Source organism: Taudactylus pleione, unplaced genomic scaffold (assembly GCF_031769625.1).
Source record: "Taudactylus pleione unplaced genomic scaffold, aTauple2 ptg000515l, whole genome shotgun sequence".
Taxonomy (NCBI): domain Eukaryota; kingdom Metazoa; phylum Chordata; class Amphibia; order Anura; family Myobatrachidae; genus Taudactylus; species Taudactylus pleione.
Genome location: NW_028284917.1, coordinates 2,902,589 through 2,917,757, shown reverse-complemented (window position 1 = coordinate 2,917,757; position 15,169 = coordinate 2,902,589). Strand labels below are relative to the sequence as shown.

General features: G+C 45.2%; 1 protein-coding gene across 12 annotated transcripts in view; it reads left to right on the top strand.

Moving 5' to 3' along the window:
• The first annotated feature begins 5,201 nt into the window (after positions 1 to 5,201).
• The window catches only part of SOX6 (SRY-box transcription factor 6), a 448,338-nt gene continuing 438,370 nt past the window's right edge, over positions 5,202 to 15,169 (top strand). For 3 of the 12 annotated variants that reach the window (XM_088450327.1, XM_088450324.1, XM_088450321.1), the window contains exon 1: positions 5,202 to 5,422. The gene's annotated coding sequence lies outside the window, so the exon portion shown is untranslated. Of the gene's footprint in view, positions 5,423 to 5,568; positions 5,687 to 5,880; positions 6,096 to 6,188; positions 6,218 to 15,169 lie in introns of those variants that run through there. The other 9 variants (XM_088450331.1, XM_088450326.1, XM_088450325.1 and 6 more) reach the window with 6 other exon arrangements.

Sequence of the window (15,169 nt, the reverse complement as noted above, 5' to 3'; positions counted from 1 at the left end):
TACAGTATGCTGGCCCGCTGAGCTGACACTCTAGCCGCATAGGTCCGGTGTCTGGGGGAGGGGGGGGACTTTGACATTCCCTGTGAGCTGTGTGTGTCTGCCGCCTATGTGTATTATATGTGTTGCTGGGGCATGCAGCAGGTGACTACATTCCTGTACACTGTATACAGATGACCTTATGGGAACGTGGGAGCGGGACATACATAATGCTCATGTTTGTAATGCATATAGTACACACATATCTACATAGTAATGTATTACACCCTCATTCATATACACACATACTAATATTCCTAACATTATTACAGACATACATTCACAATACATGTTACACAAATAAATAATATACACATTACATTAATCCTATTAACACACATTCACAATACATATCACTCACATTCACAATACATATTACATACATAAAAGGAAAGTTCATCTTACATATTACACACATGCATAATACACTGCTTCATATTACATATACTACACACATTCATAATATACATATATTACACACATTCATATTACACACATTCATAAAACATACATACTAAAGTTCATAATGTTAAAATAAATTATCTTTCAAAACACACATACATATTACACATACACGTAATACACACATTCATAATACATATAACACTTCTACAAAACGCAGATATTACACGTATTGAACATATGCATAAAATACAAACGCATATTACTTAAGACATTACACCCATGCATAATTAATATATTACACACAATACACTTATATTAGACACAAGATGCATTGCATTATTAGCTCCTTTAATATAATGTTACATCAGATAAAATAAGCTAAAATCTGTTTCGGGGAGAACTTTTAGTGTCTCTCCCAAAGTATTTATATGATAGTATTGTTTATTTGTATACTTATTGTATCGTAATATTAGGGTTTGTCCTGTACTGTTCAGTCATCTTCTGCGTTGAGAAGTATCTGGCGTATGTAATAGTCCCGCGTGTCGGTATTAGATCACCGGATGAAATGTAACAGTCCCGGGTATAAGTATAGTGACGGGTTATAACAGTTCAGGGATATAACAGTCCAGGGGTGCAAGTATTATGACATAGGACAGTCCAGGTATAAGAATTAAGACAAATACAATGTAACAGTGCCGGGATATAAGTATTAGCTCAGGGGATACAATGTAACAGTCCCGGGATATAAGTATTGGCTCAGGGGATACAATATAACAGTCCCGGGATATAAGTATTAGCTCAGGGGATACACTATAACAGTCCCGGGGTATAAGTATTATGACAGAATATACTATGTAACAATCCCGGGGTATAAGTATTATGGCAGGAGACACTGTATATGTAACAGTGCCGGGTATAAGTATTAGATCAGAGGATGATAACCGGGGTATAAGTATTAGATCAGGGGATACAATGTAACAGTGCCGGGGGTATAAGTATTATGACATGTGATACAATGTAACAGTCCCGGGGTATAAATATTATGGCAGGGGATATAACAGTTCAGGGATATAGGTATTATTACATAGGATAAAATGTAACAGTCCCGGCATAAATATTATGACACGAGATACAATGTAACAGTCCAGAGGTATGAGTTTTAGATCAGGGGCTTACAATGTAACAGTCCCTGGGTATAAATATTAAATAAGGGGATACAATGTAACAGTCCCGGGGTATAAGTTATGAAACAGTCCCTGGGTATAAATATCAGATCAGGGGATACAATGTAAAAGTCCCTGGGTATAAGTATTAGATCAGGGGATACAATGTAACAGTCCCTGGGTATAAATATTAGATCAGGGGATACAATGTAACAGTCCCTGGGTATAAGTATTAGATCAGGGGATACAATGTAACAGTCCCTGGGTATAAGTATTAGATCAGGGTATACAATGTAACAGTCCCGGGGTATAATTATTAGGGGATACTATGTAACAGTCCCTAAGTATATTAGATACCAGTAACAATCCCGGGTATAGTATGTGGTCGGAGGATACAATGTAACAGTCATGGGTATTAGGAGATCAGACTCTTCCTACTATCATCGAATATTGGGGGGCTAGCCCGAACCCAGACTTCTACAGTCCGTGTTACCTGACTTTTGTTGGCGTTACTACAAACTGTCCCGACTATTGTCCCTCAGTACAAAATCTTAATCTACCTAATCTGGCTCCGTGACTACTTCTGCAGTTGACTTCATATTACTATTAACTCCTTATTCTCTATAACCCACCTAGTATCCGTCGTGTACCCCTTTCCCTTTATCACCCCCCCCCACCCGTACTTATTAACCCTAATCTAGCGAATCTGCACCTACCTACCTCCTTCGTTTCTTTACGTTTTGTGCCCACTTAATGTTATTGTTCCTACTTTTATTGATTATTGTCCCATTATTGCCATATTTTCTTTCATTAACCATTGATTTGTTCAGTCTGTGCCCCCTCCTGTCTTTTTTTTACCCCATTCTGAAGTTTATGACCCCCTCCTCCCTTTATTAATCCTGTGTCCCGCTCCTTCCATATTTCCCCATCCTACTGTGATCCTCTCTCTAGTTACTCCAGGTGTCTTGTATCCCCCTCTTCTCTTATTACTCCAGTGTCCTGCAGCCTCCTCTTCTCTCTTATTGCCCCCAACTCCTGTTACTACATCCATTACCCTCGTCTACTGCAGACCCTTCCCTTTCTATTACCCCAGTCTCCTGCAGTCCGTTCCCGTTATTGCCCCCGTCTCCTGCACCCCCCTTCCGTTATTGACGTAGTCTACTGCAGCTCCCTTTGCTATTACCCTGGTCTAAAGGCCTCCTCCTCTGTTTTAAATCACTCTCCTGCAGCACCCCTTGCTATTACCCCAGTCTCATGCGACACCCTACCCTGTTATTACCCCAGTCTCTTGCAGTTTCTCCCATGCTATTACAGCAGTCTCCTGCAGCCCGTTCTCTGCAATTTCCCCTTTCTCCTGCAACCCCTCCTGTTATTTCCGTAGTCTCCTGCAGCCCCCTCACCTGCTATTACCCCACTTTCCTGCAGCCCCCTCCCGTTATTACCCCAGTCTCTTGCAGCCTTCATCCTTGCTATTACCCCAGTCTCTTGCAGCCTCCTCCCATATTACCCCAGTATCTTGTAGCCCCCTCGCCTGTTATTACCCCAGTCTCTATGCAGCCCTTTTCACCTGTTATTACCCTAGTCTACTGCAGCCCCATCCCCTGGTATCCCATTCTGTAGCATACCCCTCATCTGTTATTACCCCAGTGTCTGTGCAACCTCATCCCCTGCTATTACACCAATCTCCTGCAGCCCCCTCCCCTGCTATTACCCCAGTCTCCTGCAGCCCCCTCCTCTGATATTACACTAGTCTCCTGCAGTGCAGCCCCCTCTCGGTATTACCCCAGTCTATATCAGTCCCTTTCCCTTTTATTACCTCAGTCTCATGTATACCCCTCCTCTGCTGTTACCACAATCTCCTGCAGCCCCCCTTGTTAATACCCCAGTCTTCTGCAGTGTAGCCCCTCAAGTTATTACCCGTCTCCTGAAGCCCTTCCCCTGTTATTACCCCAGTCTCCTGCAGTGCAGCCACCTCCCCTGTTATTACCCCAGTTTCCTGCAGTACAGCCACCTCCCCTGTTATTACCCCAGCCCCCTTTCCTGTTATAACTAGTCTTCAGCAGGGAAGCTCCCTCCCTTGTTATTACCCCAGTCTCCTGCAGCCCCACCCCCTGTTATTACCCCAGTCTCCTGAAGAGCTACTCCCTTCCTTGTTATTACCCCAGTCTTCTGCAGTGCAGCCCCATCCCTGTTATTGCTGCATTCTCCTGCAGCCACCTCCCCTGTTATTACCCCAGTCTCCTGCAGCCACCTCCCGTTATTACCCCAGTCTCCTTCAGCCACCTCCCCTGTTATTACCCCAGTCTCCTGAAGGGCAGCCCCCTTCCTTGTTATTACCCCAGTCTTCTGCAGTGTAGCCCCCTTCCCTGTTATTGCCCCATTCTCCTGCAGCCACCTCCCCTGTTAATACCCCGGTCCCCTGAAGAGTAGCTCCCTTCCCTGTTATTACCCCAGTCTCCTGCATGGCAGCTCACTTCCCTGTTATTGCCCCAGTCTCCAGCAGCCCCCTCCCCTGTTATTACTCCAGTCTTCTGCAATGCAGCCCCTTCCCTGTTATTGCCCCATTCTCCTGCAGCCACCTCCCGTTATTACCCCAGTCTCCTGCAGTGCAGGTACCTCCCCTGTTATTACCCCAGTCTCCTGCAGTGCAGGCACCTCCCCTGTTATTACCCCGGTCTCCTGCAGTGTAGCCCCCTTCCTTGTTATTACCCCAGTCTCCTGCAGCCACCTCCCCTGTTATTACCCCGGTCTCCTGAAGAGCTACTCCCTTCCTTGATATTACCCCACTCTTCTGCAGTGCAGCCCCTTCCCTGTTATTGCTGCAGTCACCTCCCCCGTTATTACCCCAGTCTCCTGAAGAGCAGCTCCTCCCCTGTTATTACCCCAGTCTCCAGCAGCCCCCTCCCCTGTTATTACTCCAGTCTTCTGCAATGCAGCCCCTTCCCTGTTATTGCCCCATTCTCCTGCAGCCACCTCCCCTGTTATTACCCCAGTCTCCTGCAGGGCAGCTCCATTCCCTGTTATTACCCCAGTCTCCAGCAGCCCCCTCCCCTGTTATCACTCCAGTCTTCTGCAATGCAGCCCCTTCCCTGTTATTGCCCCATTCTCCTGCAGCCACCTCCCCTGTTATTACCCCAGTCTCCTGCAGGGCAGCTCCATTCCCTGTTATTACCCCAGTCTCCAGCAGCCCCCTCCCCTGTTATTACTCCAGTCTTCTGCAATGCAGCCCCTTCCCTGTTATTGCCCCATTCTCCTGCAGCCACCTCCCCTGTTATTACCCCAGTCTCCTGCAGTGCAGGTACCTCCCCTGTTATTACCCCAGTCTCCTGCAGTGCAGGCACCTCCCCTGTTATTACCCCGGTCTCCTGCAGTGCAGTCCCCTTCCTTGTTATTACCCCAGTCTCCTGCAGCCACCTCCCCTGTTATTACCCCGGTCTCCTGAAGAGCTACTCCCTTCCTTGATATTACCCCAGTCTTCTGCAGTGCAGCCCCTTCCTGTTATTGCTGCAGTCACCTCCCCCGTTATTACCCCGGTCTCCTGAAGAGCAGCTCCCTCCCCTGTTATTACCCCAGTCTCCAGCAGCCCCCTCCCCTGGAGCTGGGAGGGGGAGTGTTAAGAACCATGGCCCGGCCACTCACTTTCGGATGTTGCACGCCGGGAAATGCTTAGAATACTTACATGGCCGCTCTCAGCCCCTTCACGGAGTGACAGACTCCCCAAGACCCCCAAACTGTCTGACGCCTCAGAGCCGTGTGTCAGGGGTAAACTTCCTCCAGCGACCGGGGGCTCCATCACCCTGTGTCACTGCAGCTAGGAGGTAATAGGGGGATTGTCCAGTACCTACCCTGTCACCTGCTGGGGCTATACACAACCTCCCCCCTCTTCCCTGTCCTGCGTGATTATCTCCTCTGTGGGTGTGCGTGTACCTTGCGAGACACGTGGAGAGCTGAAGGGGGGTAACTAAAGCCAGCCATCCCCCTGCCCTATGCTTGTCTCAGCAGAGCATATACAGTAATCCCGCAGTCTGCCCCTGCTGGATCTGCGCCCGCATCCTGCCCCTGCTGGATCTGCCCCCTGTCAGGTAGGTCTGCACGGTCCCGGTAGGTTTTGCACTTTGCAGCTCCCGGGGAGCATTTCCCTGTCTGGCCGCAGGGGGGCGCCAGAGATCAGTCCCCGCTGCGTTATCTCCCAGGCAGCAGCCGCTGATAAAGTTCTACGGAAACTTTCAGACCCATCTCACTCCCCAACTTGACATGATAAAAAAGCAAAGTGCAGCCCTCTGTCTTATTGCTCCGGAGTGAGGAGCGGCTCCCGGGATGGCACAGGAGCTGCACTGATCCGGATTCTCCCCTCTGTCTTCTGCTTCCACTGCAGCTCATGGAAACTGACCTTAAAAGAATGCTTAACCCATAAATTGTCCCAGAGCCTGAGCCTGGGGCTGCTGTGCACTGCCAATCTGTCCCCGGAGCCTCCTGCCTGCTGTGTGCACAGTAAGTGACTGTGGCTGATTGTTTCACAACACTGTATTGTCTCTCCGTTATCATGACATACATTGCTTGTACACCTATCATGTATCCTGCCGGCTGCATGGCATTGATGTCTCATTGATCAGGTTATTGGCTCTAATCTGGTGCCCCCTCTATAATTACAGCTTTACCTATGTTGGTGTCGTACTTGGTGGCATTTTATGGTTGCTGGCGATGCAGAGGGGTCTGTTATGAGTTGTTGTCTTACATTGGTTTAATAGAACAGTTCTGTTTGTGGCTAAATATAATAATGACATTAATGCCTGGTCCTTGCAATAGGTAACTCTTATCCAGGATAATATTCCTAGTTTATGTCTGTCTGTCTGTTCTATCTCTCTATCGCTATCATTTGTATGATGTATGCATTATGCTTATTCTTGAAGCACTACTGCAAGATCTTTGTATTTACATCAGGCAGGTAACCTACCTTGTGAAGTTCCTTTACAGTATTTATTTCTGGTCATTTTGTAATTTATAGTGAGTGGAATAACTCAGGAATATAAGGTCTGTCGGCTTTTCATCTCAACGACATAATCTGACTTTACCATGTGCAGGAGCTGGTAAATACATTTCTATGCTTGGGCTTGTTGGAAGTGATTTGAGATATTGATGTCCTGTATTCTCATTGTCCTGGGCTAATTTCGGGAGTAAATTACGTGTGATTAGGTGAGGCCGCCCTTTCTGCGTGGAGCTGCACATTGCTTTATGCTGTGTATAGACCCACAGGTCGCCCAGCCCTGATCTGATCCTCTTTTTATTGGGTACTTTTTCACAGGTTTTCTGAGGACAATAGAGGAACAACACAACCCGGCTGTTGTGGCTGCTGTCGCTGTGTATTACTGTGTCTGGGGGCCACAGATTAATACACTCCTCGGGGTGTATCCTCCATACCGTCCTTGAGAATTTACCAGATAAAAGGCTAAGAACATCCTGTCCTGTATTGATAAGACCATTATTGTGTATGTTCAAACACTTCACCAACCGGCTCAGTACTGCCTAACTTCTTCAGTCTGATTTTTCTTAGATTTGCTTTCATTTATTATTTGAATAGTTATCTTATTACATTGCTGTTTTCTAATTTCGTCATCCTGAAGAAGAACACTTTCACTATTTTTTTTTTTTTTTTATTTAATTTTCAAGATCCTTGCTATTAGGTGATGCATTCAAATTGTATTTAATTGTCATCCAGGAAAAATAAGGATTGTTAGAATTTCACAAAATTACTCCACTTAATGGACTGTTGCTGATTTACCTTATTTAAAAAAAAAAAAAACCCTTGAATTAATTATTCTCTTAATCTCACATCTAGACGTGGGTTTATCTAGACACCGTTCAGATCGGCAGATGATAAATTCTCCCCGTTGATTTATTTTATTTAATCATTTATTGTTGTTGGTTTTTTTTTTATTTTTTATTATTATTTTTTTTTTTATTATAGTCCGGATTTTCCTGCGTGTAAGACAGTCAATTGTAACTGAAGACGAGCGGATCACGCTCCAGCATTTTGCCATACAAAACTTTTATAAGTTCGAATGCATTCTTGTGTTAAGTGAGGAAGCCTGCATGTGTAAAAGAATCCCTTTGGCCTGGGCCTGTGCAGGGTAAAGCTGATCCTGTAATGGTATTTTGTTTTCAACAGTTGGTGTGCTAGAAGTTCCCTCATAAGGTAAGGTGGCACTCGCTCTGTGAGGGGCTTTAAAATGCCACATTTAAAATTAGACTGCCAATTCAGCGAAGTGTATCCACTGCTAAACTGGGATATACTTGTGTTCGTCCTCTCTCAATAGCCTGTATTCAGAATTAGCCCGTTCAACGACTTAAACTGTGGAGTCAAATTTAGAATAGACAGTGAAGAGATTGGGGGGGGGGGTGATACAAAGATCCTTTTTTGTTAGCTAGGGAGAGATAAAATGAAAGCGGCTCTCCCCTTGGCCGCAGGCATAATGCGCTTTTTATTTATGATACATGTAAATAAAAAGATGCTGAATGGCGCTGTTTGCAGAGGCCTTTGATGCAAATTATACTGTTGTGTTTTTTTATTTTGTAGATCTGTGACTTATCTCTTGAGCACTTTGTCGTCTGTTTTATTTTTTCTTCCCTCTGCAAATTTTTTTTATTTATTTATTTTTTGGAGTGGCAGAAGTTTCTCATTTGCGGACTTTAGGGTGGAAGTTGCCCGGCTTGATGGAGGGTGAAAGACGCGTTTGTCCGGGTTCCAGTTAATACATGTATAGGGATTGTGATCCATCTCCTGGCAAATTCTGCAGCAATTCTCAGCTCTGCAGGAAAACCTTTTAGGATCAGTTTAGCACAAAGAACGTTACATTCTAGGTATGTCACACTCCCTATGTTCTGTCGACTGCTGCTGGCTTTAATGTGTCTCCCAAGGAAATTACCAGCCTGTGCCGCATCATTAACTATTCCGTGACCCCCCCAGGCACATGGCAGGGAGGACGTGAATGTGTTAAAAATATTGCAAATAGAGCAGCGGGGTCAGTAGCTTCCTAGGGTCTCTGTTTCTACCTAGTCCGGTCACCTAGCAGGGAAGTGGGCTCTGTTTTATTCCAATGCTGGGGAATATTCAGGTGGTGTTTTTTTGGAAACGTGATTTAAACAACCGTTCTTTCCTGAACAGATCAGGAGAGATTTGTCTGAGAGAAAAAACTAAAACTAATAAAAAGTGCGTGCATATGTGTGTGTATGTATATGTGTGTGTCTATATCTATATATATATATATATATATATATTATATAATATAGCACTCCCTGGTTTTTCAAAGACGTACTCCCTGGTATTCCAAAATTATAGATATTCCAATTTCCCCATCAAGCCAGGTTCTGCTGCTTTGTGCGCCGGCCCTCTGCTGTGCCCTGGCAGTGAAGGGGTTAATGTGGTGCTAACAATTATTTCACATTTACAGAGAGGGCTGCAGGAATGTCAGTGTTGTATCTGTCTCAGATTTCGCTGTCTTTATAGATTGTTCTGTACTGATAACGTGCTGGCTGCACCGACCTGGTCTGTATCTTGCCGAGCTGTGGTGGGCACAGGTAGGGATGGAGGTGGGCTGGGTGGGCGCCAGTGTGGAAGCAGAGAGGTATCCTTCTAAATGGAATATGTGTGTGGCAAACCGGGTAATGCAAAACAATAACTGAGCCTTGTGTGTATGTATGTATATGTGTATGTGAGTGTGTGTGTATATATATATATATATATATATATATATATATTATGCTACTGTACGTGACTGACAAATCTGTGCATGGGAATACTTGGCAGCAAACAGGCGCTATTTGTTTTTTTATCGTCTGGCGTTACATTCATATATTTTTATTGTAGATACATTCTGAATTCCTATAGCTGTGATGTGTAATCTGTCAGTGCACATTGTAGATAGCGTGTAATGAATTTATCCTATAGATTGTGAGCTTGCGAGCAGCACTCTCTCACCTCTGTCTATTACCCAGTTGTGTTTTATTACTGTATTTGTCCCCAGTTGTAGCACGCTGGTGATTATGCTGGGACATGGGTCATTCGTATAAAATGTAGGGACTGACTTTATAGGACACCTCTAATGCACATTGTCACTATAAATAAGTTGCATTTCACCTGTATTCATGTATTTATAATCCAGCCGTTTGTGACCTATATGTAGGTGGAATGCAATGTGTTCTCAGACTGTACGTATGTATATCCATGTTCTATAAAGTGACTGTACATAATTATCTGCATATGTATAGAAGTCTGTGTGTATGTATTTATTGGTTTCACACCATCATTGTATAGTTTTATAGACTTTCCCTAAATATTTTTCCCGGTACAGTATGATATATGCAGTGTCGGAGTAATGAGCACGGGTATTATGTATAATCTAGAGATACATGTACTGATGAATACCTAGACATATCTACTGGTTATTGAAATAATTTTTTGGGAATGTGGGTATCTTGTAATGTCCTGACTTACAAAGGCCTCTCTCTACATACTGGGGAAAAGCAAGGATACAGTGTCATAAACAGCGAGGCATTAAGTTAGAGATGGAAAGAAAACAGTTTGTGCGTTAGTATAGAGGGAAAGGAAGGAAGAAGGTAATTAACTCATAACAGTTAGACATTGTAGATGGAGAAATGAATGATGGAAGGGAAGATATGACAGGAACTATACATGGAATGATTGGAGGTAAAGGTGTAATGATGGAATAAATGAAGGAACACAGGATAGATCAGAGGGAGAAGTGATGTGGGATAATATGGACTGGCGTAGCACGCAGTAGGAATGATTAGATGAAGGCCTTGGAAAGGGAAGGATGCGATGATGGGCAGGAGGAATGATTGGCTGGTGGAAGGATGGGATGATGGAGTACACTGTAGAAATCCAGAGCAATGGACAGAAGGATGAGAGGATGGAATATACAGTGGAAATTGGGAGGGAAGGATGGGATGATGGAGTAAATGATGGAAAGCGGGAATAATTGGAGGGTGGAGAGAATGACCGTATGATGGAAAGCAGGAAGGATTGGAGAATGGAGTGATGGAGATGGGTGAATGATGGAAAGCAGGAATGATTGGAGGATGGAGAGAAGGACCGAATGACCTATGATGGAAAGCAGGAATGATTGGAGTGATGGAGATGGGTGAATGATGGAGTATATGATGGATAGCAGGAATGATTGGGTGATAGAGGAAAGGATGGAATGATGTCTATGATGGAAGGCAAGTATGATTGGATAATGGAGGGAAGGACGGGATGATGGTATATGATGGAAAGCAGGAATGATAGAGAGAAGGACGGTACTACGTGCATGATGGAAAGCAGGAATGGTTGGAGTGATGGAAAGAAGGACGTTATGACCGTATAGGATGGAAAGCGGGAATGATTGGAGGTTGGAGTGATGGAAAGAAGGACGTTATGACGGTATAGGATGGAAAGTAGGAATGATTATATGATGGAGGGAATGACCGTATATGATGGAAAGTAGGAATGATTGGATGATGGAGGGAATGACCGCATATGATGGAAAGCAGGAATGATTGGCTTATGGAGGGAACGACCAGTATATGATGGAAAGCAGGAATGATTGGATGATGGAGGGAAGGACAGTATATGATGGAAAGCAGGAATGATTGGATGATGGAAAGGATGAATGATTGGATGATGGAGGGAAGGACAGTATATGATGGAAAGCAGGAATGATTGGATGATGGATGGAATGACAGTATATGGAATGCAAGAATGTTTGGATGGCAGAGGGAATGACAGTATATGAGGGAAAGCAGGAATGATTGGATTATGGAGTGATGGATGGAATGATGTGTATGATGGAAAGCAGGAATGATTGGATTATGGAGTGATGGATGGAATGATGTGCATGATGGAAAGCAGGAATGATTGGATTATGGAGTGATGGATGGAATGATGTGTATGATGGAAAGCAGGAATGATTGGATGATGGATGGAATGATGTGTATGATGGAAAGCAGGAATGATTGCAGGAAGCGATGAGAGAGGGAAGTGAATAGGATAGATAAAATCAGTTGGTTTGTGCTTCCCCCTTTAGGAAACCGCATTCAAATTAACCTTGACAGTTTTATTAATATTTCTAGATAAGTGACTGACTCCTATAAACATGTACACAGGATCGCTGCTGTCAGTAGTTAGTGAGACCCACCACCTTCCCCGTGCAGAATGCACAGGCTGAGCCAGTCTCCTGTGATCCCATTTATTCCCAGCACACATTGTCTCCTTCTGTGTCTCTGTTATTAGCAGCTTTCTGTGCTAGTGGCAGTTCATCTGAAGCATTTATAGCTCTTGTATAAGTTTATTACACGTTCCTGGAAGCATGTTATAATAGAAAAACAAGGATCACCAACAATGCTCTGCCCTCAGGACACAAGTGGCTGCCTGGTAAAACTATTAGGCCTTGTTAATAAAAAAAAGCAGCGTATTGTGTCTTCCTTCCATGTTGTCACCAATTCCAGCAGCAATGTGCGGTATTAACTCCTTCCCTGCCTGTGGGCGAGGGCAGGGTAAGATTACAGAGAGGCTTTGGGATTTACTTTTGGGCAAGATAGTCTGTAATGAGGTAAGTGCTGGGAACCTCACACTACGAGACCTGCATGTAGCTGCAGGAATAGGTGAGGTCCTAGCGCTATTTACTTACCCCTTTCCTCGAGTGGGGTCAGCTGTGTGATCTGCAGGGAGAACCGTAATATCCTGTGTTACCTGTAACTGGCAGGCACTTTGTGCAGGATTGTCAAATGATCCCGAATATCACATGGTAGAGAAAGTCCCGGGACGCTCATTCTGCCTCCGCTAATGGAACATTTCGGAGGCGTTGCTGCTATTCTGCTGTTGTAACATTTCACAGGCGTTTGGTCATAGTGGTAGAATGGGAATTAATGAGCTGACGGTGATGCATCCTCTCATTGTGTGAGCCAGGATGAACACAATGTCCCGGAGACCAGTGAAGGACCAGCCGTAGCAGGGACAAATGACCCTCAGGACTTTCAGTTTTGGTCCCTTATCCCTCCAGGACTTTCAGTTTTGGTCCCGTTGCATCAGGTTTATTACAGCGCTTTCTCAGGTTTTTGGCTTGGCTGTCAGATTTCCTAGTAATCACAATGTATGGCGGGTTAAAGTTAGTTTTACAGAGACAAGAAAACCATTATTCATGTATATTTATGGACAGACTGATGCTTCTCTGCCAGCTGTTCCTGGTTTCAGGAATAGTTCTAGGGCTTTAAATCTTTAAATTTTTTTTTTTTTTTACTTTATTTAATTCCGTTTTTCAGTCCAACTGCACACTGCCACTTGTGTACAGTGTGGGCCTGATTCAGCAAGGATCGCTATTCAGCTAATATCAGCGGTGACATGCAATTAATTGCATTCACATTGCGATCATAGCCTAACACAAGGACGCCCACTTCCCCTCGCACACATCCGCATACTTGGGCAACATAGCAAATGAATCGGTAACATCGGACCCATACGCACAGTTAAGGCAGGTCAGACCTCACTCAGGAATTGCTAGCTTCAGCGTACGCTATGAGATCTCAGGCTGCATATGGCCACGATTTATGCACCGCTGTGCAACGCACTGGCACGCCTGCGTTCGCATTACCCCCCCCCCCCGTCACCACCTACAAACAGCACTTCCTGTCAGTCACTGTATTCTGGGTCTGCATACCCTCTGCAATCGCAGTTCAGATCGCAACTGCTAGTTCCTGCTCTGCAATGCATGCGCATTACGCAACAATCGACTGCACGCATATTAGCAACTGCTTTCCTTGCTGAATCAGGTCTCGTGTGGGGAAGCAATCGGGAAGCCGACTGCCTATATACCGGCAGCCGGCTTCCCGACTGTCTTATCCCGGCAAGGGTGAAATGCCGGGCGTCTGGATGTAGACACCCGCATTTCCCCGACGCCGGGAGACCTGCGCCCGGCATCACGACCGTAGTGATGCCGGGCGCCGCAAGCGGACAGCCGCAGGGGGGGGGAGGGTTAGGTTTAGGGCTCCCGGGGGGGACTTAGGGTTAGGCACCCCCCCCGGGAGGGTTAGGGTTAGGCTAGGGGGAGGGAGGGTTAGGCATCCCCGGGCAGGACTTAGGTTTAGGCAGCGGGGAAGGGGGTGGTTAGGGTTAGGTACTTAGAGGGGGGATTAGGGTTAGGCACTTGGGGGGGAAGTTAGGGTTAGGCACCCCTAAGGAGGGTTAGGGGGGTTAGGTTAGGTTAGTTGATACTTACCTATCCACGATCGGGATTTCCAGCGCTGTCGGGCTTCCGCTGCGTCGCACTCTGCTCCTGTCGGGCTGCTGCCATGCGGCCGACGGTATATCATACCCATTCCCCCGTGTGCAGGTCCCCTCATTTGTTTTTATACCTATCCACGTGCAAATCCGTACTGAAGAGGCGTATTCATATCTGTGTAGCGTCCTATACCTAATGGTTATGTTAATTGCTACTGAAATCAGCGCGATCCACAGCAAAGGTCCACCAGGAGCAAGATGTCCTAATGCAAATACTGTGCCTCATACCATACCTAAACGGACTCCTCGTTCTGTATGGTACGGCATGTTATAGGGCAGTGTTAGCTAACCTTGACACTCCAGCTGTTGTGGAACTATATATCCCAGCATGCCCTGCCACAGTTTTAGCAAGCCCTAATAGCAAAACTGTAGCAGTGCATGCTGGGTTATGTAGTTCCATAACAGCTGGAGTGTCATGGTTAGCCAACACTGTTATAGGGGATGATGTTTCACTAAAGGGCAAAGTCATTGACGAACCATAAGTTATATCTCAGCCCAGGGCCAAAGTTGGTTCTTACACAGGAAATCACATCATAATAGGACATCTGATTGTTTCATTATGAAAGCAGTGTAATTAGTCCCAGTGCAATCTATTAGCTTGTTAAATAGGAAGTGAAGCTAATATAGGACCTTGCTTGTATAGGTATGGCTGCTCATCGTCGGATGAACACTATGCATGCAATAAGTGTAGCGTTTATAAATAAATATACCCTACTTCGTATCCAGGGGGAGATGTATCAAGCCTTGAAGGGAAATGGCAACCAATCAGCTTCTAACTGTCATTTATCAAGCATGATTAAAAAAAAAATGACAGTAGATGATTGGTTGTGTGCAATTCCTCCACTTTATCTCTTTCCAAGGCTTGATACATTTCCCCCATTCCTCTCTGCAGCGGGCTGCCAGGTTAAGAGGGAGGAGCTTCTCCACCAGAGTAGTTATAGAGGCCCAAATGTAATGGGCTCCGATTTGCTGGTTCTGGTGATCTAGCTACTAGATTTATAGCAGCAATTCGTTTTAAGGCAAAACCAGGTGTTTGTTTTTTTTTTGCCTTAAAACTAATTGACACTTTTAATCTTACGGCTATATTGGAGAAATGTTTGTGGGTTGATTTTTTTTATACATAGGAGTCAACTGCCTTAAACAACTGCCCTAAACATGATGCCGGAAGAGCTTTACTGTCTAATGCCCCTTTTCCACCAAAATCCCGGGTCTGTCCAGGGATTTTTTACCCGGC